The sequence below is a fragment of the Macrosteles quadrilineatus genome, unplaced genomic scaffold (genome assembly GCF_028750875.1).
Source record: "Macrosteles quadrilineatus isolate MER2022 unplaced genomic scaffold, UCM_ALF_1.0 Scaffold_4__1_contigs__length_99947679, whole genome shotgun sequence".
Taxonomy (NCBI): Eukaryota; Metazoa; Arthropoda; class Insecta; order Hemiptera; family Cicadellidae; genus Macrosteles; species Macrosteles quadrilineatus.
In genome coordinates this window covers 88,206,321-88,232,280 of record NW_026542597.1, presented here as the reverse complement: position 1 = coordinate 88,232,280, position 25,960 = coordinate 88,206,321, and the positions used below count along the sequence as shown (strand labels likewise).

At 31.5% G+C, this 25,960-nt stretch overlaps 1 protein-coding gene and 1 long non-coding RNA gene across 3 annotated transcripts in view; both read right to left on the bottom strand.

The window, feature by feature from the left end:
* Positions 1-25,960, bottom strand: part of LOC128991781 (high affinity cGMP-specific 3',5'-cyclic phosphodiesterase 9A) — a 195,746-nt gene that overhangs the window by 43,290 nt on the left and 126,496 nt on the right. The gene's annotated exons all lie outside the window — the stretch shown is intronic.
* Positions 166-3,361, bottom strand: LOC128991782 (uncharacterized). Its single transcript, XR_008490681.1, has 2 exons — positions 3,102-3,361; positions 166-340 (listed from the first exon to the last, which is right to left on the bottom strand). It is a non-coding gene; the product is annotated as an uncharacterized LOC128991782 (long non-coding RNA).

The window sequence follows — 25,960 nt, the reverse complement described above, 5'->3', positions numbered from 1 at the left end:
TGTAATTTTACCGTCGCTATCAATATTATGTTGTGATCTAATGGTCAATCAAAATAAAGATATTGCCCGATGAGCGTGTATGATAATGAATTAATAATAGAGTTAATCCATACATTGCCATTAATGTCTATAGCTATCCTATAAAAAACAAAAATAAAACCCGAATTAATTCTGGCTAAGACATTTAAAATTTATTAATGAAAGAAGACTTTGAACATTGAATAGGAAGGTAGACAGAGAGATGTCAACAATCAACAATGAATGACCTTGACTGAGTCAGCTGTTCGCATCGCAGCTGGCAAGGTCAGCTGGCTCGAGTAGTGATGTCAGAGACAACCGTCTGTGGTGACATGAAACATAAACATAACCTATACTTAGTTCTGTATTCATTGTTGCACACTTAGGTCATTGCAATTGCAATAACCTCAGAATGCATCAAATTTACAACCATTGGTCCGAAATCCTACGTGGGGAATAATATAAAATTGGGGAATATTATTTAAACTTCAAGATGAAGTTTTTTGAGTTTTCTCTAGTCGGACGTTTTGTCGTATTGAAAATATTAACACCATAAAAATAATATTCCATTGCAGTTGCCTAACATAAAGTTAAAATAAATAATGGAGATGGATGGGTAAAACACGATATATACTTATTCTAATAAATTGATGACAAAAGAATGTCTCAAAACCGTATGCATCTGGGTCGTTCTCAAATTCAAAGCAAATATAGTGTCTCATTAAAAAAACAAGAATTTATAAATACAATTTTTGCAAACAATTTAACCTCTGGGTTAAAGTCACTTTGTAGTTCCCCTCTCTCACTCTGTGGTTCCCCTCGCTCACACTTATTCCCCTCGCTCACACCCAGTAAAAGCTCTGTTTATCAAGAAATAATTTTTTTTAACCTGTTTTCAATTTCAACGCAAGAACCAATGATCATTGCACAGGTTTATTAGTTTTTCTAATGAATTAAATAAAAATGTAACTTTTATTCTAAAATTTAACTTCTGTTTTGGTATATTTGGTATAAAATTGAGTTTTTTTTTGGATCAGCAACTATTACTTTTAATTAAATAACGTTTTTAAAATTTGTAATTGTTAGCTACAGTTATAAACTTTTACTTAAAACTATAAATTTTACTATTTTTCTTTTTTCTTTCTTTATTTTTAAGGGGGGGGGGGAAACGTGAGCGAGGGGAAAAAATGTATGACATCCTGAAAGAAAATTGTATAATTTTAACAAAAAATGTTAGAATTAAGCTCAGCCATCTTTGTTTTCTTATTAAGGGATATATTTGTTTTGATTTAATAAATAAATGATAAATAATTTTTTGTTTTTTCCGATCCCCAAATTTACCTTGAATTTGAGAACGACCCATCTCCAATTTTATTAAAAACATGATGGAAGGCTTAAGAGGCTAAACATAATTAGTGATGGTTCCAATGAGTGGATACAGGGACTATATGTCCACCTTGGAAAATAAATTCAACCGTACATTTTATAGTTTTACAAAGTCACAAAACGGCTTTGAAAATATCAAACTTCAAAGCCCCCTCCCAAAATTCAAGGAACTCCTTTTTTATTTAGAAGACCCATAATCCCCTGCCCCCGACCATCGATATATAACTACTACTCAAACCTAACCTAACTCTGCAAAGCGCTGTACAGTGACATTTCAGGGGGTTACAGAAAAACTAAGGCGTAGTAGTTATATATCGATGCCCCCGACATGGTCCTCCTAGAACCCCGACTGAATATAATCGCACATCAACTGAAAGTTATACCTCTGCTCTGTTACTGTTACTAAAATTAAATCCTAGTCAGGTTTCGTGAAGATGGGAACAAGGACTGAAAAATTTCTTAGCCTGCCTTTTGGTTGTGAATTCTCTCTTCTTGAGCATGATTTGGTTGTATTATAAAGATAATTGGGTGCCTAGATCTGTTATGAGACAATTAAGTTCCACAATGTCCTTAGTTAAGTTGAGGCAAAAACCTAACATTGATATCTGAGAGTATAGTAATTATCGATTGTCACAATCGATATAAAATATCAGGTTGAGGTTATTTATCGGTTGATTCGATAGCTATTCGATAATACGATGGAGTTGGATATCAAAGCTTCGCCTGGTTGAATTCAGGTACATTAACATTTCGATTAGTAGCCGATAGTTGTACTCATACCGTAGTAAACACAGCTAGGAGAGAATCAGTAACGGTAACTGCAAAAACTGCAACAGCACAACTAACCTACCGCAATCAGTTCTTCGCCCCCTCCACGCACTCCTGCCTGACGTTGACATTACGTCACGTAACTCGCTGCCATTATGATCACCATTGGCGCTCAGCCAACTCTCTCTCTCTCTCACTTCCCGCGCAACAGCTGATTTACAAAATAGCGAAATTAAATGGCACTGGGACATAGCCTATATCACCTATAACTATGTATCTTTAGTAGCCTAGACGAGTTATTGATCATTTTAATTCTACGTAGCCTAAGCCTATTCACCTATAACTATGCATTTTAAGTAGCCTAGACGATTGTTTCACGTTCATTTTAATTCTATGTAGCCTAAGCCTAATTCACAACCATGTATTTTAAATAGCCTAGCCTTTTATATAACTTATTGGCAATGTTAATTGTATGCAGCCTAATTGAGTCTTAACCAATATTTTAACATTGGTATAGGCCTAATGACTTTGAAATCCCCAAAAAATAAGGCAGGGGATTTAAATATTTTCTATTGAACTATGGAAATAAAATGATAGTGGTTAGCCTAGAATGTTCTACAAAGAATATTCCAAATTTGATCTAGAATGTTCTTAAGATTCAGGAATTAAGTTTAATTGCCTACAATATTCCAGATCATTTGAGAATGTCTTACATATTAATTTTTATAGTTCTAGAGTATTCTACACCTAGCATATAGGCTACTGTAGCACATTAAAATGTATTGCCTGCATACACTACATGCCCAAAAATAGGCCTACACTGATTTTATAACCACAATTTTGTTTATTGCATTTTGATCACCGGATCATGTGACACCATGTAACTTTATTTGGAGACAAGTATTACTAAGATGAAGCATTTCACTTACCTTCACAAAATTTTGAAGTCGGATTGCAATAGTTTCCTGACATAACGGACACGTGTCAATCCCTTCTTCTGTACTGTGAAGCCACGAAGTAATACATTTGAAACAAAAAATGTGCCCACATTCTAATTTTCTCACAACTTCTTTTACTCTGAAATATTTTCGGCATTTATCACAGTTCAATGAATTACTCACGTCAGTCTCAGTAATGATGTACTTAGTTTTGCTTTGACTTAAGTAAACATTAGTAGCGTACAACGGCATCTCTTAGGCCTAATTCAATACAATAACGAGGCGTTTCAGTAAACAACTGCAACACTGCAACAATGGACGAACGATAAACGAATGAAGGAGCAAGCAGCAAGGAGCAAGGGGAATGAGGAATCACAGGATTCCGAGAGAAGCCGAGTGGACCCGATGATAGCCGAATCATTCGTGTGTAATGATGATGCAATCAGCAGCGCATGTACAGGACAGTTGCATGAGTCAGCGCTATCGCTATATGCAGTGCTACCACCTTGACGTTGCATTTTTACCCTGGTGGCGAGGTAAAATTACCCAAAATTCCCTGAAAATTCCCAAGTTATTCTAAATGTTTGTTTTCATTGCTATAAAACTATAATAAAATATATCTCACATTCTTACATAAGGTAGCTAGTTATTATGGGAGCATATCAATGAATATACGTCAAATATTATCCAAAATAGTAAAATATTAATATACGGTAAATGCCCTCTAGAAGGCAACTTAACGGAAAATCCTAAGGACCTAGGATAGAAGTCTGCATTTTGTAAGTACAGCAGGAATGTTGTTTTAAAATACGGTGCCAACCCGACTTGTGACTGCATTGCATAAACATTCTTATTTGTCTATCTTTGTTAACAAATCCATCACCTTAAAAAAAATAATAATAATAAATTATGTAAAACGACCAAACGATCTTTTCCAGTTTTTTTAGAATTTGTAAACACTTCCGTCAAACAAGAACTTTTACAATTTTTTACCCTGGAGACAAAGTGTCATGGGGATTTAAAGTTAAAAAAAAAAATCATTTTCCCCACATTTCTACATTGAAATGTCCATATTTCATTGCAGCCATCGTGTAGACCTTAAACCCATACGATTAAGTATATTGAAGCATTATTTTTCAATTAAAGGATACGGCAAAAAAAACCGTACATTTAAAATTCCCATGCTTTTTATGGAGAAAAAAAAACTGTTGTATCTTTCTTTATGGATATGTTTTGATAAACTATAGCACAATTTCTGCGATGAAAAATGTCCGAGTTAATCTTTGAATTAAGGAGTAAGGAGATAAATTCTACTTAGGAAAGATCACAGGCGTACCTCAAGTTCTTTTATAAGAAAGAATGCCAACTATGATTTCCAAGCGACCGAAATACATCTGGTTTGATCAAAAGTATTGTAAACTTTCTCTCTTTTGGATTTTTCAGAGTTATTTTATAATGGTGGGTTGTTAGAGAAACGAAAATTTATGTTGGCTTCGCTACCTACTGATCTTTGTAATACATTTTTGTAAAAGTATAATACTTGAGCGTTATCGAATTTTCACACATGTTTAAGCAAACTTTGTGTCAGTTACGTAGGGGGGGGGGGGGTTGTGATCTGGTCTAGAGGTAGATCAAAGGACTTCGGTCCCTGAGGTCTCGGGTTCAAATCCAGCCAATCACCAATGGATTTTATCTAAGTGAGAATGCTGCAACCAACATCTAGCCTGAAGTAATTTTAAAACAATTTTGGGTTAGAGCCTAGATTCATGGGAAAAGTAATGTCAGTTACGTAAATATGTAACGGCTCCATAAAAATATACATAATATACATGAGCTTGTATTTGATATACGAAAAGCAAACACATACTGAATGTTGCCATGCCTGGGGAAGCAGCGTAGTGGAATTTCACAATATCAGTCACCGGCTGGCACTGAATACTTTTTAAGTACCTTATTTGAACTTTCAGATGAGTTTTCACTCGTAAAAATGGAAGCTAAACTAATTTTGTCCCTCCGAATTCAGCTTGTGACGTAAGAAACTTTTCTGGACGATGGTGATTTTCTGACTATTATTCTGGTTATTACACCTATATTTGCAGCATTCCGTCCTTCAACGGAGAAGTTTCAGAGTAAACAAAATATTAGAGTTACTAAATTTAAAATAAAGAAGATTTACTCTCTATCTACTGCGTCTTGTATAGGTCGAAGGTCAGCCTAGAGCTCGGGGAATAGCAAAGTGAGATTAATATCTAGATTTATAGCTTTCAGCACCAACAGAGTTACTAGGTGTAATAAAACCACTGAAAACGTGTGTTGAAGCGTTAAAGCTCGTCATGGACATGTTGCTGCCTTAATGTTCCACTAATACTAATGATTTAGAAAGATTTCAAAAAATTGTTATTGCCAAGGGGATTTGAGAGAAAAAGTGTCATCCTGCTAAAACTTTTTTAGATGCATTTTTTATGATTTTTTTGTTCTATTGACAAAATATATGTAATATTTATGACTATTCAAAGCAGAGCGAACAAGACGTGACCTGTATTTAAAGAGTTAGGGATGATAACGGATTTTGATAAAGTTATTTTTAGTTGCTATACTATTATTTACTGAATTGTAAACAACGTGTTTTAATGTAATGAAAACACTATGATCATTTAAAATTTCTCAGTTCTGATGGGTTTATATTTCTCTGTCAAAATGTAAAAAACAAACAATAATAAAAATGTTTTGTGTTAAGAATACATTGGTGTATATTTTGGCTTTTATGAAGATACAATAATTCCTTTTGATATGGATTGGAACCATATTTTAGTAATTTCACGATCAATTTCTAATGGAAAGAAATCCAAACAAAAATTGTAGTTGCTTTAATTTAATGGTGGGACGTGAAGTTTGTTATAAAACATCTATCCTATGTATCCCTAATAGTTTAGTAATGTTTAATTAAACTACGGAAATTTACGTTAAAAACCAATCTAAAGAGATCTCAAGATTAGGCTGTACGTTCTCCCTTAGTTAGATAAATTAGTTTTAAAAATATCATCAGATATAAAAGGTTCAATAACAAAGACAACCTACAAAGTAATATGATTGCAGAGCTTAAACTAAGTCAACAAAAGAACTGACCACATTGTGGTATAAAGGTTAGTGGTGGAAATACCTGTTGCATTGTGGGGTGGGAAGTGGATTTACAGCTGGAGCGAGAGAGGGGTGGATATTGATTTGAAAGCAGAGGTAAAAATGTTACAAATTGTTAATTGGTAATAATAACAAGTAATCAATTCAATTACAATTTCCCGTGTATTTATTCCACGAAACACCTACTATCATAAAAAATCGATTTCAGATTCTACTTTTCCTCTAATTTAAAAGTGTACCCTGTGTCGGTAGTAGCTTCTTACTTTGATGTGGATACCATCCCTAGTTTGAATATATGCAATAGTAACAGTATAATCATAGTTAAGCACTACCACCCTACCACAGACAATAGACCACACAATATCCGTTTAGTGTTGGTAGATAGACAACTACATGTTTCGTGGCGACTGCCACATCCTCAGGTTATCCTCTTCTCAGATTCGTCATTAATTTAAAACATAAAACACTGAACACACGTAGAAAAACACATTACATTTATTTCTGTACAGTCACGGTGCGTGCACGCGTTTGGTCGCCAGTCGCCGCCGGCCCGACCAAACGCGTGCACGCACCGTGACTGTACAGAAATAAATGTAATGTGTTTTTCTACGTGTGTTCAGTGTTTTATGTTTTAAATTAATGACGAATCTGAGAAGAGGATAACCTGAGGATGTGGCAGTCGCCACGAAACATATAGTTGTCTATCTACCAACACTAAACGGATATTGTAAGGTAACAATAATAATTTAATTAATATAAAGCAATATCCAGAAGTAGGACAATGAATTCTGAATAGACCACAAATAATGGTATATTGTCTGTGGTACTACATATGACTTTAGGGGAGTGAGCTGGTCTAGTGGTACACAAATCGACGATGGACTTATCCAAGTGATAATGCTGTAAACCTGAAGTAATGTAAAGAAGGATACCGTCAGAGCCTAGAGTTTTAGATAAAAATAAACAAAGATTATGACTTTTCACGATACATTGATGCCTAATAAAAAAATGTAACGATAAAACCGTATGACACGACGTTAAACGGATTGTACTTATTGTAATATACAACAAACACTTTTATTAACTTTTATGGAAAAAGTACGCTGATAATCTTTTACAGTACATTAGCTAAGCGTTATTACAGTCAGGGCAATATTGATGACATTGATATTATTCTGAACGATCTTGTAACCCTACGCCTATGTTAATAGCAAGAAGGGAATTAATTTGAAATATCTTACAGGTTTTAATGGAATAATGTTTGTGAACAACTATTTTTCTTTAAAAAAATATTTACAGCTCGAAACTTGACTTTATACTTATTTACGTTTCTTTATTATACATATAGAAACTATTTAAATAGTGTAACTTTCTGAGTCGACCGAATCAGTTTGGCTGAATGGTTATAATGCTCGCCTTCAAATATGGAGGTCACTGGTTCGACTCCAAGTTAGATCGTTACTATACCCAGATGCCGTTTTTTGGGCTATTAAATAATGACGATATCTGACAAAAACTTTGGAAGCATGTCAGACGTGGCCCTTTGGAAATCGGCCTGTGGGACAGAGCCCCTAAGAAATTTGTCCATACCAATGATTTTCGGCAAATCTACACACTCCGAGCTTCATTTTGATGTGCCATATGCCAAAATTTTATTTGGTAAATGGCCTTAACAGTTTAGAAAAAAAATTTATTGTATAACTGTAATAATATAATAGATAAAATTGTGAGCATTGTGTGTTGTCAGACCAATAAATATTTACTTCCAAAAGCTTTTTGAATTCATCTATGACATAGCTTGATAATATTTTAAGGACAAGAGTGGGATATAAACGATTTATTTTATTTGTATTGTGTGTGTTTCAATGGCTTTTATAATGGAACGCCTAAGGCCCAACTAATCTTTTTAAAATATTTAACGTCGATCCTTTGTTAATGGCAGGATAGCAGCCCAAATTTAAAAGGTATCTATAGATCCAAAATAGACTCCGATGATCGAAATAACAACCTTAAGATTTGAAGGAAAGGACTAACCACTCAGCTAACCATCCTATTTTTGGGTTATTGATATATTTTTTATTTAAATATCGGTAATTTTTACGTTCACTTAGAACAAGTCAGATTTATAGAAATTACTTATCTTCATAACACGACCAAATCAAATATGAAACGTTCAAACACAGAATGGTGATCATAAATTTGAACTTGGATTATGTAGAATCTGTTTATAGGGTCGTTAGAAAAGCACGATCAGACGAGTTTTATGAATACTTTACCAGCGATTGCGTTATGAAAGATGATCCGACGAAGATTATGTTCAGAAAGCTTTATAGATGAAGGACTAACGAAGATCATTTATAAAGTTCATGCATATTACAAGGATTAATTGGTTACCAGAAATTACGCCTACAACATACAAGTTTGAGGTGTTTTAAGGTGTTTGAGGGAGTTTTAAGGTGTTTGAGGGGTTTTAAGGTTTTTGAGGTGTTTTAAGGCGTTTGAGGTGTTTTAAGATGTTTGAGGTGTTTTAAGGCGTTTGAGGAGTTTTAAGTTGTTTGAGGGGTTTTGAGCTGTTTTTAGGGGTTTGAGATGTTTTAAGGCGTTTGATAGGTTTTAAGATGTTTGAGGAGTTTTAAGGCGTTTGAGGGGGTTTGAGGTTTTTGAAGCGTTTTAAGGTATTGAGCTGTTTTAGGCTGTTTAAGGTGTTTTAAGGTGTTTGAGGGGTTTTAAGGCGTTTGAGGTGTTTGAGATGTTAATAATAAGTTAATATCAACCGATATCTCGAGTTCTAGTTTAATAACTGTATAAATTCTTATTAATGGATACTAACTGAGAATGTTTTAGCATATTTTACCCTGGTTGATTGGAATGAGGAAATTAAAAAGGAAATAAAAAACAGTAACGAGTAAATAAAAACGTTACAAACGCATAGGGAAAGGCAGTCGGTTTCACATAAAATATTTTGGTGTGATGCAAAGTAATTTAGATAGTCTAAACATAGTTTACTACTAAAGATCTAATATTTAATCAAAATACATCCACGTAAAAGACATCCAATTTAATAATTCCCTATTTTTTGTTACAGGAGATTATATACATACTTTATACTAAATTCTACAAACACTTTTTTATAAACACGCAATTACATATAACACACTTGCAGAGCAAATAATGACAAGATCAGGGACCTGTTGCATGGTGAGAGGGGGTAGAATTGGCGGGAGGGAATGTATTGATTTGGCGGCAACGACCAAAATAATCGCTTGCCAATAAATTTTAGCGATCACTAACGAAGTGGAACGGCGTAAAAAGGTAATCAATCCGTGTTTATGACCAATTAAAATGACTAATTTTATCGGACGTTGGATTTTGGTTGAATTATTAATCGGTGTAGTCCATTTCAAAATTAAAACGTTAATTAAAATAGAAAACAAGGGAAATCTTTTCTTTCATAAATATAATATACAAACAAGTGTTTGTAGTATGGTAACTACGCATATTTTTTAAGATATTTTCATTTTCTTGAAATAAATACTTTTTATCACCACAATGCTATTATAGCTAGATTTTAAGTGGAAATAAGACATCACTAAGTTTTAAATTAGATTATTAATTTCATCACTATATATTTTAGTGGAAATGGACTTAAAAGTTGATGAATAAGCTGTAGTATGATATACCTTGTGGAATGCATCTCTATACTATTTAAGTAAGGGTTTTTAGTTAACAGTTACTATTTTAATTTTTAATTTGATAATTGGTGAGTAAAGTAACAAAAAAGTGAACTTCTATTACAAAATTAACAATGAATTTCATAAAGATTTAAGAAGTTTTATAAAAGACACGGCTCCAACTGATACTGATGAAAATAGTTTTTGGACAATTTTTTTGGAAAATCTTTCATAACTACGCTTAAATATTCTTTGATAGAGGAAAACATGTCAAGGGGCTTAGTAGAAAAACTACTAAGGGCTATTTTCTCTGTTTAGATTTTAATAACCTACCCGCCTCTTGTTGCCTCAAGAGTTCTTGGAGCCTAGACGATATAGCTCATAAAACAATTAAAAAAGTAGGAAGACAATTTCTAATCTCACAGTGTACCAGATATTTAAATTATAATCACTTTGGTATTTGAACAAAATATTTTGAGATGGTAAATAACCCTTCAACGACTGTTTGAATTAATCAATGATGGCTGCTAGCCTCCAAGGACTGTTAATCAATGGTAAATTACATATACGAGGGGGTCCTCCTAATCAGTTCTACTAGCTGAGTTTTATATTCTGGTACTTCAACCACAACCAATTAACCAACAAAATATCTGGTAGATTAATTTGGCAACTTATAAATTGATTTTTTCGTCTGCAAAGTGAAATTTTTACTTAAATAAAAAGTAATACATTTTCTGAAGAATTATCTATAAGAAAAATTAAGATAGACTAAATCATTAGTTATTTTTGGTGCTTTAAAAGACATGAGAGAGTAATTCTTTCTCTAGCAGAGTTGTGATTTCTCACAGTGATGAATGATTATCTTAAGTGAGTAATGTTTTTCTAAGAGAATAATGATTGTTCTAGAATATTGTTTTCTCTATGAGAGTGATTTTTGTATCTTAAATTTAGCAATGATTAGAGATTATGAGATCGAAATCATCAACCTTTATAGGTTTTAGTAAATATTTGGTATTAACATTTTATGAGTGCCTTTATTTTTGTTAATAGTGATTGTGGTTTTGGTAGTGATAAGAAGTGTTTCATGTACACCCGTAATTAAAATTAGACCAATAAAGTTATGCAGTAGCATAAATAATGTTATGTAGTTAGCATAATAATGTTACCAAAAACTTATTTTATTTTAATATTTTTTAAATGTTATTCTTATAACTTTTATGCACGCATAACATATCATAGTACACATTTACAAATTAATCACTTAATTGTTTCATAATAACCAAAAAGGTCAAAGATTCAAATATTTATGTTCGGATCAATATATAGATTTAATATACACAACATATTAAAAAATAATATAGATTGGTAAGTTGCACGAAGTTTAAAAGTAAAAAGCTAGCGAGAAAAACTAGTTAAAGAGAAGCCCAAAGCGTAACTTGACTGTCAATGTTTCTGTCAATATCCCTGTCAATATGGCTGTCAATATTAGCTGTCAATACGAGCTGTCAATGACAGAAACCACGGGCTTTACAATGAAGTTGTGGCTAGGTTGAGCCAACGTTGCTACTGTAATAGTCGAAGTCATAAGTAATTAGTAAATAGTTATCAGGAAATCAAGTGTTACAACTACTAAAGAGAAAGTAACCAGTATAAAGTAATTAAAAAGTCAGTAGTAGTTTGGTATCAAAAGGTAATTAATTTAAAACGACCACCTTTAGACATCTTACGAGTAATCTAAACAAGCTTTGTTTATTGAAGCATAACATTAACGGGGTGAAACGACGCTTAACGACGCTTTTATGAATAATAATTTGATAGCTGGGGTTTAACAGACAAGAATAATGTCCCTAATGTTCTATATAGAGAGCCTACCTTGGAGCGATCATAAAATGGGGTTCTACAAATCTCTTTCGTTGCATTTCTAATCAGAAGTGGATTTTTACATTGTTGTAATGATTAAAAAAAAACTAATAAGTAACTGTAAAAGGTAACCTAATTTTCATAGTGGTGAAAGAATGTGTTTTGCTGGGTTGTAAAAACAATAAGTAGGCCTACGAATACTACAGGAAGTTTTACGATTACAATCTGGTACAATAATACGATTTTTATGGATGTAGTTAAAATCAAAAGATCTTTATCAAAAAATAAAATAATGAATTTTTGCAACAATAGAAGAATGGACAAACAGCTGTTTATTCTAATGTGTAACTTTTATTTCCTTCTAAATGGTGTGAACTGATATGAGGTCCTTGCAGAAAAATGTGTTTCAATACATTATTTAACCAAACTAACTTTAGCAACAATCAAAGTTGAAACACAAAACTTTAAATCTTTATAATACTTTTTGGGAAATTTACTCCTCTGTTAAGCTTGTTTGTGGTCCCAAGAAATGCCATTTACGTATTTATAAGCAATACCCAAATACAAAAAAACATTCATAAGACTCAAGGTAGGATGAATATTAACAGCAACAGTATTTTACTAATTTTGCATTAGAAGTTTAAACTACTGTAACAGCAATATCAAGTCGACAAATATACAGTGTAAACATCCCCTATTGAATTTTAGTGTATATAAAAATTTGAGAAAGTATATTGAACCTTATCTTATAAAATTTAGTTGAAACAATGTACACCCATTGCACTGAAGTTTTAATACATTATAACGTAAATTACTTCTTTATTAATTTTTAAATTCATTTTACCCAGGTGTGAAAGCAGAATTTATAAGCCGAAGAGAATTAAGCCTTAAAGCTGGTGGATTTGTGAAATCCTCGTTCATAATGCAACTGCCACTCTACGCGAAAGCTTGTCGTTTTTGATAAATGGAAAACATAGATTGACATTATTTTACAAAAAGTTAGCTTACGGAGGTAGTAAATAGGTGGAAGAAACTTTATTGAATAATTTGCAAATCAAACTTAGTAATTGAGTTGCGGTTCAAGTTGTCAATCAAAAATATTGTTTAAAATTTTTTGTTTTAGGAGTTTTAATGTTTTGATACGAATCTATTAACGTTTTGGAAGGTAGGCTCAGGAGCAGGCTGGTCTAGTGGTAGAGAGCGGGACTTCAATCCCTGAGGTCCTGGGTTCGAATCCCACCAAACACCAATGAATTTAATCCATGTGATAATGCCGCAACCATCTAGGTTTAACCTGATGTAATGTGTATGAAGAAAAAACTACATATGTTCACTTTATCTTCTGAAAGGCTTTTCGAAATGATTTTTTGGTAGGCATAATGTGCATGGGAATAATGTAAGTACTGTGCAGAGATAGATTTAGTTTAATCCTTTTACATCACGAACAATTAAAAATTAAAGGTGGTTCACAAAGAATTAAATAACTACAAGAAAGGACTAAGAAATCGCGGAAAAAGACGAAACCTCAACAACCTAATCCCAAGGACAAGATTGCGTTGGTAACAAACATGTTTTAGAAATATGAAAAAAATTAATAATGTTATGTGATTGTTAAAAGAGCAACCATCGATGAAATGTCAACTAGCATAGAAAACCGAATATAACCATTGTAGAATTTGTAGTCACGTTTCCCTAATGGTAAAATGCCTAAATTGTTATTAGTTTTCAATTTGTATTTGTATCTACATAATGTGGAGCTTTTTAGATACAGGACAGTACTGTAGAAACAAAAATCTGTGAATATGACGGCGCTCTACGTGATATGGGTACAGCAATGCTGTGCGGGTATAGTGTATACAACAGATTGAAGGCGTTACCATTTTTCTTCTTCTCTTGGGCAAAAATAACTAAACATTTGACATGAATGGATTGGAAACGCAAGACTTTAGCTTATTTAAATAAAAAGAACGGTGTTAAAAAAGTAACAATAGGTAACTGTAATCGTAAGTCCAATGATACAATTTCTTTATTTCAATAATATTTTATGATGATATTATTTTAATAAAAATAATACGTAAATGTTTAGTGAACTATTTTACAATAATGAGTTGCTGCAATCGTGTGATTTGGAAATGTTAACAGTAATACAACTTATTTTTGGACAATAAATGCATAACGAATAATGGATTTGTGCAGAGAGAAAGAGTAAAATAAATTAATTCGTTCCACAGTGCAAATATGTATTATATTTAACATGTATAAAAACTCTTTGCGTATTTTGTTTCGGCAAATATGGCAGAGTTCAGGAAATAACCTGCAACATCTATGACTAGCATGTCTTTTCTCTAGTAGCTTTGCTTGCGTACAATTTGTAAAATGTAACTTGAAAAAAATATTTCAAATTTAGAAACAATTCTTTGTTTGAAGTTCATTGTTGGTGATGGTGAGTTAATGTTGTTCAAAGGTTTATTGCGGACATTTTCCATCACGAAAGTAAAAAACAATACACAACGTTTCGGGATCTGGAATCTGATCCCGTCTTCAGGTGAAAAAACGTAACTAACACATTACAACTAACAATACACAAACGCCCAACCTAAGTTGGAATACACTACCGAGGGTAGTAGTCAAAAAATATGCACTGTATAGCAGTCAAGTCATGATACAACATGCAATTAATAACAAATCACAAAACACTATAATCTATAAAAGGTTTACGTACAAAAAACTCACACAATGGAACACTAACAACGTGTTCCATTGTGTGAGTTTTTTGTACGTAAACCTTTTATAGATTATAGTGTTTTGTGATTTGTTATTAATTGCATGTTGTATCATGACTTGACTGCTATACAGTGCATATTTTTTGACTACTACCCTCGGTAGTGTATTCCAACTTAGGTTGGGCGTTTGTGTATTGTTAGTTGTAATGTGTTAGTTAAGTTTTTTCACCTGAAGACGGGATCAGATTCCAGATCCCGAAACGTTGTGTATTGTTTTTTACTTTCGTGATGGAAAATGTCCGCAATAAACCTTTGAACAACATTAGAAACAATTGTCAATCGGAATTGGTAGAAAAAATAAATATTTTCCAGCAAAATTATATTTTGGGGTGTCATCATCCAAGATTTGTACCATTACAAGTTAATTTAAATGATATAATAGTTTTGAACAAAATCAGAAGTGGTTATTTGCCTGATATATATTATATAAAAAACGCGACTTACAGTTTAGAGTGTAATTTAAAATCCTTACGCAACTCTGTAAATATAATCTTAATTTTAGTAATGAAATATAAATAACTGTTTGATTTTCAATAGGTTTTAGAGCTATTTTTCATTCTAAGCAAAAATAAATTATAACATAGGTTTTTATGAGTCATATTCCAGCATGTTATTCAAATAAAGTAATTTATTCAATTACTAAATAAGTCAGTAATATCAGTTTCTGATTAAATTTAAATGGCTAACAAAAAAAAAATAATTTTAAACATTAATAAGTTATTTTTTAGATTTTGAGTTGAGATTATCATGCACAAAAGTATTTATAAGATTGACATTGACATGAAATACGAAGATATAATTTATGTAATTAACTAATTGCTTCGTTCACAACTAACCACACCAGAAGTTTTGAAGCATCAAATGACAGCAAAACTCTTCAAACTCGACCACATTTACCAAAATTCGTTTTTGACGAACTAACTCGCTAAGTAGATGAGCAAAGATAGTTTTGAGGGAATTAATGTTGGGCTATTTATAACTCAGTAAGATAATTTACTTATTAACGTTGGCGTTACACATTTTGGTTTAAGTTGTAATTATTTAAAGATGAGAAAGGAAGTTTGTAAGTAGGTAAAATATACAACGGGACTTAAAAAGGATATTTCAGGAATTATTGGAGCAGGTTGGATAAATTCTATAGGTTTTTAGTTTTGAATGTGGTAACTATTCACTTTGAATATTGTGAATCATTTTTTCTCATTTCAAATATTTTATTTTTCCGATAGACTGTAACGAAAGATATAATTTTAAGACAACATTATTTCTATATTATTTGTATTAATTTTTTTATAAATACATTTTGTGTAGGGAATGTGTTAATAATAACTTAAATAAATTACTATAAACGTGTTTAAATTAAATATTTAGTAATAGTTATTTAATGTAAAATGAGATTAAAAATTAACAAATTAAATTAAACTTACAGAATCTCTTATGGTGTATAACGTACCTGAAAAAAGGCAAAACATTAAAAATTAAATAAAACACGTTGATTAACCTAATATAATAAAAGTAACACAGACAATCCTTGAATTATAATTAAATTATTTGATTTTTTAACACTAATGACACTTTCCACAAAAAAAAAATAAGGAGAAAAAGCGGAAAAAATCATAAAATTTCTAGAGTATCTCAGGGATCAAACTTCTAGCACCAAAGTTTGATACGCAAACTACAAGATAGTAACACACCCAATAATTAAAACTTTGGCTTCAATCAAAATTATTTCTCATTAAATTTGACTCTGAGAATAAATACTTATTTACCTTGTTTCTATGAATCCATAACATGTTACTGAAGTAGTTCAAGCTTGAGTACTAACAATTATAATTCTTAAACTAAACGAATTTCATTATAACCATTTATATACGTGAAGCATCTGAACCAATATTTAGATGATAAAAAGGCATTATTTATTACTAGAAATAAAACGATTGGTGCTCTGTATAATTTACATTTAATATACGATTTTCAAAGACATATTTAAATGTATGACTGATGGTGGCTAGGAATATTTGAAATACACCTTTTAAAATAAAATCTTTGTCGTATATAAATTGAGAAATATGGACATTATTAAATTTGTTGGGCCATGATATACAGATTTAATTTAAAAACTACGATCCAGCAAAATAAAAAAAAATAATTTTAAATAACGCTTAATCGCATAAATAAGTTGTTTGAAGACAAACTTTTAATGTAGTAACCGTAAAATTAAATCGACCAGCCTGTAACTATCCCCCGGCCAAAAGGTTTCTTTAGAAAGTTAAAATTAATTAGTAAACCCTAACTTGGTTTTGATCACTAAAAGTTAAAGAGATAAGAGAAGTGAAGAGGGGTTGTATTGAAAGCACCTCTTCTATTGATTCAAAAGGTTCGGGTAAAAATATACACTGGAGTGTAAACATGAAAGATCTTTTATTTACTCTGTGCAACAATAGACTATAACCTAAAATAATAACATTGGAGTACCGCAAGGAATTGTTTTAGGACCATTACTTTTTACATGTTATTTGATGTACTCGTAACAGCGAGTATTTCTCTATGCAGATAATTCAAACCTTAAAATGTGTGCTAATATAGGAAAGGAATCTGTAAAAAGTTATTTTATATATTTAGGAAAAATTTCATAAGGTTTTAGAAGATGTCAATCTCAATTATAACACCGAATAAACTAAATAATAAATTATTTTTTAGCTCTTAAATTTACTATGATGTAGCAGTTATATCAGTGTAAACGAAATTTTAATCAATTTAAAAACAACTCAAATGATAAATTTCACTGAATTTCTGGAAATTATGTTCAATAATAGTTTACATGGTAATGATCTTGAATGATAGTAAAAAAGTTACACAAACTGTTCAAAAACACTGAAGGAATCATAAAACTATTTTTATACAATATCATGCACTTTATATTTATATATTTTTTTCAAATTGTATTGATGATATCGAGTTCCATGAAATAGTTGTTAATTTATTAAATAGTTCACTCTATGATGTTGAATAAACAGAATAAAAAGAGAGAAGGAAAATAAATTGTATTTTGTAATTAGACAAAGAAAACCTTTAAACTCTGATTATTTACGGATTTGTATATGATTTACGATTACCAATATGATAAAAGGGACTTAGAAGACCCAAGTTTATTCAGTATATTCAGAAACATATAAGCATATAAAACATCAAGTCATGCATTAGATATTCTCGTGGTGCAATCTAATTTTCGAAAGCGCTTCCAAATCACATACAATATGGAACACATCAAATCATATTTTTCTTTCATGCGTGAAATCGAAATGTGTTTATCCATTGTTTGGGTAGCTCCATAATTTATAGAAAAATGAAATTCATGATGTATTTTCTATGATCGTCTAGTTACAGTTTGGGTTTGAAGTACATTGTATAAATACATTTTTTTAATGGATACTAGATAAACAAGGAAATGTTTCTTAAAAATAAATAAAAATACTATTTCATTAAACAAATACTCAAACAAATTAGAACATACTGTTAAGTAATTAAGAGATACAACACTTCTACACGACTGCTACGATTTACAATGCAAGCATTTAAATAAAAAATGTGAAATGGAAGAAAAATGAATAATCAACATACAGGAAAATTAAAGCATGGCCTTTCTTTTTCCCTATCAAATGTTCCGGTGCTATAAACAAAATGGTGCATGAAGTATTCTATAAAAATGTTTCAATAAGTTTTATAATTTGATTTAGATAATTATTGATGTATACCCAAGCAACGTGAGTGTGCGTCAAAAACAAAAAATAAAGGGAAAAATTGAAGTATTATCACATCTTACATAAATAAATGTGTAAAAATGTGGTTCGGATTCCACTATAAAAACTTTAGGTACCAGTTGCCATTAGCTGAATGGGCTATTAGTCACTAACAAGACTACAAGATCACGTCACTCATCTTACACTCATCTCCATTCATACTTGGCTTAAAATACCTACGTTGTATGGTCACCATTTCATTGAAAAGTATTCAAGTATTACAGAATAAAACTCAATGATACAATACTATAGAATACAAATACAGACATATTAAATATATAAAATATAGATCCTGTCTATAAATTTAAGAGCTCACAGGTGAGTAGTATATCATAAGTAGTAAATCCTCATCGCCATGCACTACTCCCAAGCCAGCATTCATCTTCATACTCAATCTTTTATGAGCAAATCACGTTGAAACTACTAGTTTTACAGCCAATCATCTTAATATACAGTAAATCGGTATCTTTTATATACAGTTTAAAATAAAATAGCTAACTAGTCATAAGAATACCCCTACCGCTAAGAGGATGCCAATTTGTATGATTTTAATTTTATTTAAATATTGTCCTAATCATGTCAGATTTATTCCCAATTTATATAACATTAGGTTTAACGAGTACTTGTGTTAGATGCTAAGGTTTGGGAAGGTAAAAAGTGTGATTTTAGTAACATATTTAAAGCTTAGAATAAAATTAATTAAGTAAATCGGTCCCGGGTCCAGATATTTTTGTCCCACCTATGGTAATTGATTTTCATAGTGAAATTCTCTAAAATTATGAGGATTAGAAATAATTTCTGTCAAGAAGATTTATCAATGCCTAATATTTGTGTGAACTATTCGATACATGTGTCAAATGGAACAATCAGTTAGCCACCGCATGAATAGAAAAATATTTTAATAAATTAAATACAGAGTAGGGGTGATTTTTTGCATCTTTAGAAAGACATAAAACTTCAAAGCAAAGGTCTACGTTAGATATTAACAATACAGTACCAGGATTAAGAGAGTTCCCTTAACAAATTAAGCCAACACATACATAAACACAAATAAACCAGCTGATCAATAAGGAAATAAAACATTTCTAAAATAGCATTTTTAGTCTATGTCACAACGAGGTTGCTAACACAAAAGATCAAGATCTTGAGAAAAAGGGCTGGCAAGGTATTAAGGACGCCCTGCTCTATTGATTGTAGGGGAGGACAGATAAAAATAGCCAAAGGGTGTACACCGCAAGATGTTGTAACTTCTGCTGCTAACATTTTTTTCAATTTTCTCTTATTTACTTAAAAAATTACGAAACTAAAAATGTACCAAACGTGATTACTAAAATAAAATCACGATTAAAAATAAAGAAACTACTTTTACTTCCACCTACATATGAAGTCATTTTTATTAAAAATAAAAAAAATAAATGAGATTATGTTGTACGTGTAGCACTCACAATACGTGCACATGCAGAAAATGCTAAAACGCATTCTGAATATTCAATTAATAACCATAAGCTGTTTCATTGGATTTTTAAATGGTTTTATGCTTGCATCCCGTTGAAATTTTAATAAAAAAATTTTAGGTGTTACAATGGAATAAAAATCGAAGTGGGAATTGAGTATGAAGATAAATATCTCAAAATGAGATAATTTTTCTTTCTGGTATAATATTTATTTTTATTAATTTATTTTGTATATATTTCTTTATACAACAAAAGCAGTGTGTGCCGCAAGTAAACAGCTAGACTCCAGGATTTTTCTAAACTTTCGAATTTTTTTCAAAATCGCTTTGTCAACCAGATATTTACAATTTTGAACATTGAATTTTATATTTTTTATTTTGAATTTTATTTTTGTTTTTTTTTCAGTAACAAATAAAGTTTAAGGTAGAAATTGGATTACTAATAATGACTGACGTTATAAAAAAATTAAAAAAAAACACTTATTTAAAATTAACATTTACTAAAACGACACAACGTTTACAAAGATCGAATGTAAAAAAAATCTCTATTAGTTGTAAAATAAGTAAAAATGAGGTTCACCATGACGAGCTCAGCCTTATTTTACAACTAAAAACTATCAAAAATAATAATTGTAACAATATTGACATAAAATACACCAATTCATGCTGTGGAAATACGTTGTAAATATTGTATAAATAGATAACTGAATATATCTTGATCATACGCAGTGTGAAACTCCTGTGGCGAACGTTTGCTTCTGAGAAATACATCAAGTCTTCGGAATAAATAATGTGGCTTATTTCGCAACCAAAGTGGCTTTTGTTTGTCATATTTTGTTGTTTATTGTATTTAGAATTTATACATAAAAACTAATTTGTGGTTCTATACTTTTCTGAGGTCAATTATTTAAATTACTTTGATTTTAATTCAAAATTAATACTTTTTGTTGAATAGGTGTTTTGGGAGTTTTTCTTTAGAATGTTACTCTGATTTAAAGTTTCTAAAAGCTAAAATCCCTATAGGTAACTATTACCGTAGTTGGCACGGTTGACCTAGATTAACATGGGAATTTTAAACTTAAGTTTTTTTTTATTTAATAGTCGTACTAGAGCACTTTGATAGTTATTTGTTCTTTTAACTCGGGATTGGTTTTTTCCTTTTTGATGTAGTTAGAGACCAAAAATACAATCAGTTCAAATTATTGTATGTTCTTTAGCACGATTACCCGACACAAAATAATCCGATTTTGATTAAATTTGGTACAAACGTGAAAACCTACCTTTGTATGAACGAGTTTGCCAACCGCGCGATCGTACTATGAAAAAGGTGGATGGTGTAGAAAAACGGTTTTCATAACTTTTACCCTCAAAACAGCTAGAACAAATAAATAATTTAGTATATTGAATACGGAAAAAATGTAAATTTAAAATTCCCATGTTATTCTTATGAAGAATAAACGTCGTAATTTAACTACAATGCAAATAATCATACCAAAACGCATGTTATTCCTAATGTTCTCAAGAAATTAGTTTTTTATGGGACACATACTGATGACTGATGTTATACTAAAATTGGTGAAGGCCCAAATATAACTGCGTAGCTACAATTTCAATCACAGTTTGAGTTGACAATTTTTAATTGACTCATTCAATAACACCTAAAAAGGGATGGTACAAGAAAAAGATTAATAGAGCACAAGAACACAGACTCTTGTAGTATCATGTTTACCTCTTAGCTATTTTTGTCCGTTCTCCCTTAAATCAATAGGCGAGGTGTCCTTAATAACCTACCCTCAACACTGTGATCAATATCTTCAGTACCCAACATAAATTTGAGATATTTAATAACTAGTTGTAAATAGTGTTAATAATCGGTATGGATGTATGATGACTAGGGGATACGTAGGACATTTAAGTTGATTTGATACAATAATATCTATTCACAATACAGATTTGGTTATTTAACTACTACAGGAATTTTAGGGAAATTTCTTATTAACAGAGTAATAGCTCTTCACCAGAGATCCTTACACATCCTAAATCATGGACCGTAAATCCATAAACAGTATTAAAATATACGAAAGATCCCTTTCCTAGCAAATGGACGAAAAACTCAATCCTGACATTTTAAAAGGAAGCAAGACTATCAGCAAGATTTAAACATAATGGAAAATAGTATTTTTCTTAATTCAATAAACATTATGTCCAAGGGAAAACTGTAAGGGGAGTAAATATAAATATAGTTTGGGAATAACCAATCATGGATTCCATCATAAAGTTTGAGTATGAAGATGAATACTGGCTCGTAGTTTTATTATGATGGGGATTTATTACACAAGATATGCGACTATCACCCGTGATAGAAGTCAACCTCTTCTATCTTTATTCAGCTTACAGATTATCTAAGTATTTGACAATTTCTATTTTCAATTTTCACGAACTGTTAACTTTTTTATCGAGGTGATAACACAAAAAGAATTAAATATAGACTGTCATCCGTGCTGTGGTTACCATGGTTACGATAGGTCCTGACGCACACCGCTTGGAGCGCCATGTAGTTACGGCGTATGTGCTACGTAACTACATGGCACTCCCAGTGGTGTGCGCCAGAACCTATGGTAACCATGGTAACCACAGCTTCACGGCTGACAGTCTATTTAATTCTTTTTGTCTATGGCCATACTTTGATAGTTGAGGGGTATTAACAGTCCTGTCCAAGGAACGTGTCGGTCTTAGTCAATAACAAGACGTAGCACTCATAGTATAAATTATTCAGTACTAACGAGTAATAAAGATAAACTTGCACAAGCTACTATTTTCAGTTTAGCTCTTTTGAATTCTAAATATATATGCATAACGATATTTTATACTAGTCCTTTCTGTCGGGGATCAATTGCGCTTCATTTTAAAACAATGCACAAAAAAATCATGGAAATTATTCCAACTAAAGACGAAAAAGATAGGTACATGAGGCAAAGAAAACTTTTTCAGTATATCAGTTTATGTAAAAAGTAAAATAACAAATAGGCCTATTTTAATTTTTTTAGCTATGGCTACACTTTTAAACATTTTACAATATGTAAGTCCAATAACTTTAAATGAAGAAGAAATAACGATTTAGTCACAATTTCCTATTCAAATTTGCGGTTTTTATCATCAGTTAAGTTTTTTGAACTAAATGTTCAATAAAAAGTGGATTATTCATTGGATTTTAGATGATTTCATTGATGTTGTATATTTAGTCTAATTTTTTTTATGTATTTGCCAAGTAAAAGTGTGTTAAAGTGAAAACTGTGTCAGAAAACTACTTTAACACATGAAAAATGACAGCATTATTTGATCAAAAAAGCTGAGATAATACATGGTTTATGTGTTCAATATTGCATATGATTTATATCAGCGAGTTTTCAAAATTATATCAAACCACGAATATCACTGTTCTCGCTTCTTACATCAGAATATATTTCCGAATACTAAACAAACTTGTAGCCTCATTTCATATTTATGATTCTATCACTTTCACGACTTTAGACTACAGTGACTTTTTACGATGTTTGATGCTGATTTAATTTTATCGTTTTAATCCATTGAAACAACTAGTTGATAAGGAATGCGCAATACATATAGAACTGGACAATAAATTAGATCATTTTAAAAAGTAACGTTGAAATGCCATTATTTTCCTGTAGATGTGCAGAATCCCTTTATAAATTAAAATTGGCTCAATAATAAACACACAAATAATTAATTTACATGGATCTTTTGGGTTGCCATGGTGACGAAATAACTACGAAATATAAACAGCAAATCAAAACAATTGAAAAAATTCTAATCACATGTGTTATTTACAGTGTGAAATTAGAGAAGTCTGTACATTACAATTTTTTGGTCGAATTTTCGACCACTGGGCGACCTCTAGTACAAATTAAACGTCTACCTAGCAATGTGGTTGTTGGTCAAAGTAAAATCGAGAGGTCGCTGGTTCGATTACTCGACTAGGCTGCTATTTGTCACTGGGCAATTAACAAAAACTATCAAAAAGGTGGACGTTGGATAATAACAACTATGAGGTGTTTTTTGGTTTTAAATTTCAATGAATAGCTTATCTCTTTGGTTTATACAGGGTGAATTGTACTCAGTGTGACAATTTTTTTTGTGTAAGTACAAAGTTAATGGAGTGTGATGATGCATATAAAATGTTCCAAGTCTAAAAATTAGCTTCCCAAAAAATTATTTTATGTGTTAAAAAAATAACCATTTTTTAAACCAAATACAGCGATTTCTCAATTACCTGTATATGGATTTGAGTAGATAATGCAATTTTCGTGTTCTACATTAAATTTTGAACAAGAATAACAGAAAATGACGGAGGATCAGTTGTAAAAACTCCATTGTAAATAGATTCAAAGATAAAAATTAAGATGTTTGATAAAAATTTTAAAAACAATGGACTATTGCATTTTTCACACCCTGTATAGAAGAAAGTGTCGGAATATGTTAAAAACTATGCCATTTTATAAGCTTTCCAACCATATGCTACACCATTGAGCTTTATGTCTGCTTATGTACGCTTTCGTGGTTTGAAGACTACAAAGCATGGTGTCTTTAACATTTAAAACATAGAAAGTCGGCATGTATTAAGCAAAAGTTGTATTTTTGATTCCGCTTGAACAGTAAAAACAGTAAAAAAGTTCCCTGTTTTCTGATATTCAAACCACTATAACAAACAAAAAAATATCTAAACCTCAATAGTGTAGCATATGGTTGGAAAGCTTATAAAAGCGCAGCTTTTAACATATTCTGACACTTTCTTGTATACAGGGTGTGAAAAATGCAATAGACCATTGTTTTTAAAATTTTTATCAGACAGCTTAATTTCTATCTTTGAATCTATTTACAATGAAGTTTTTACAACTGAACCTCCGTTATTTTCTGTTATTCTTGTTCAAAATTTAATGTAGAACACGAAAATGACTTTATTTACTCAAATCCGTATACAGGTAATTGAGAAATCGCTGTATTAAGTTTAAATGCATGGTTATTAAAAAAAAAAAATTGTGAAGCTAATTTTTAGACTTGGAACATTTGATATGCATCATCACACTCCATTTACTTTGTACTTACACCATAAACATTTTGTCACACTGAGTACAAATCACCCTGTATATTGGAATCTGCTATTGATAGAATCGAAACTAGCAACTTAGCATAAATTTAAAAATATAACACGCGTGGTAACAATAAAAATGTTAACCCAGACGAAATGAAACAATTATATAAACAAATACTACAGGTGTATTTTCAATGTTTGAAACTCAATTGAATACGACCCTAAGGGCACGAACCCCTATTATGGTTCACGCTTTTAGGGGAGGGTTACAGAAAAACCTACATTTTGTCAAGACTTATATTTTAGTATCACGAACAATGCAAGGTCAAATTTATGTTTTGCAAAAAGTTCGTGTTCCTAATAAACATTATGGTACGTTGTACACTAAATAGTTCATAATATGTCATCAATACATAAAGATTAGGGGAGCGAGCTGGCGTAGTGGTTAGAGCGCGGGACTTCAGTCCTTGAGGTCCCGGGTTCGATCCCCACCAAGTCACCAATGGATTTGATCTAAGTGATAATGCCGCAACCCCTAGGTCTAGCCTGAAGTAATGTGAAAAACAATCCCAGGCTCGTGCCTAGCGTCCTAGGACAAAAAAATTCATAAAGATTTCCACAGAGATACATTTACAATGTTGTCAAGTACAGCTGGGAGTATGAAGGCGTCGCTGTGATAGGTCTACGCGAGTATAATGACTGAAATTGCCGTATAGAGTGAATACGACTTGATTGCGTACTCGTCTTGAAAGAGCTATCACTCTACGAGTGCTGAGCTGAACACAGTTCGGAAAATGTTACGGTTTTGTGTTATTCCATAACAGTTTTTCTCGTAGTTTTTGGGGGATTTCAGTTCGTTAAGTGAATGTGGAAAATTATAATTACTAGTGTCCCTGTTGCTCGAATTCGAGCAATTGCTAAGTATTAGGCCTACAGGCGTTATTTTAAAATGAATGATAGTCAAACATTTCTGATGACTTTAAAAGATTCTACGCATTATTTCTATTTCTTTTCCTTGGTGGTGTTCTATTACTTTCC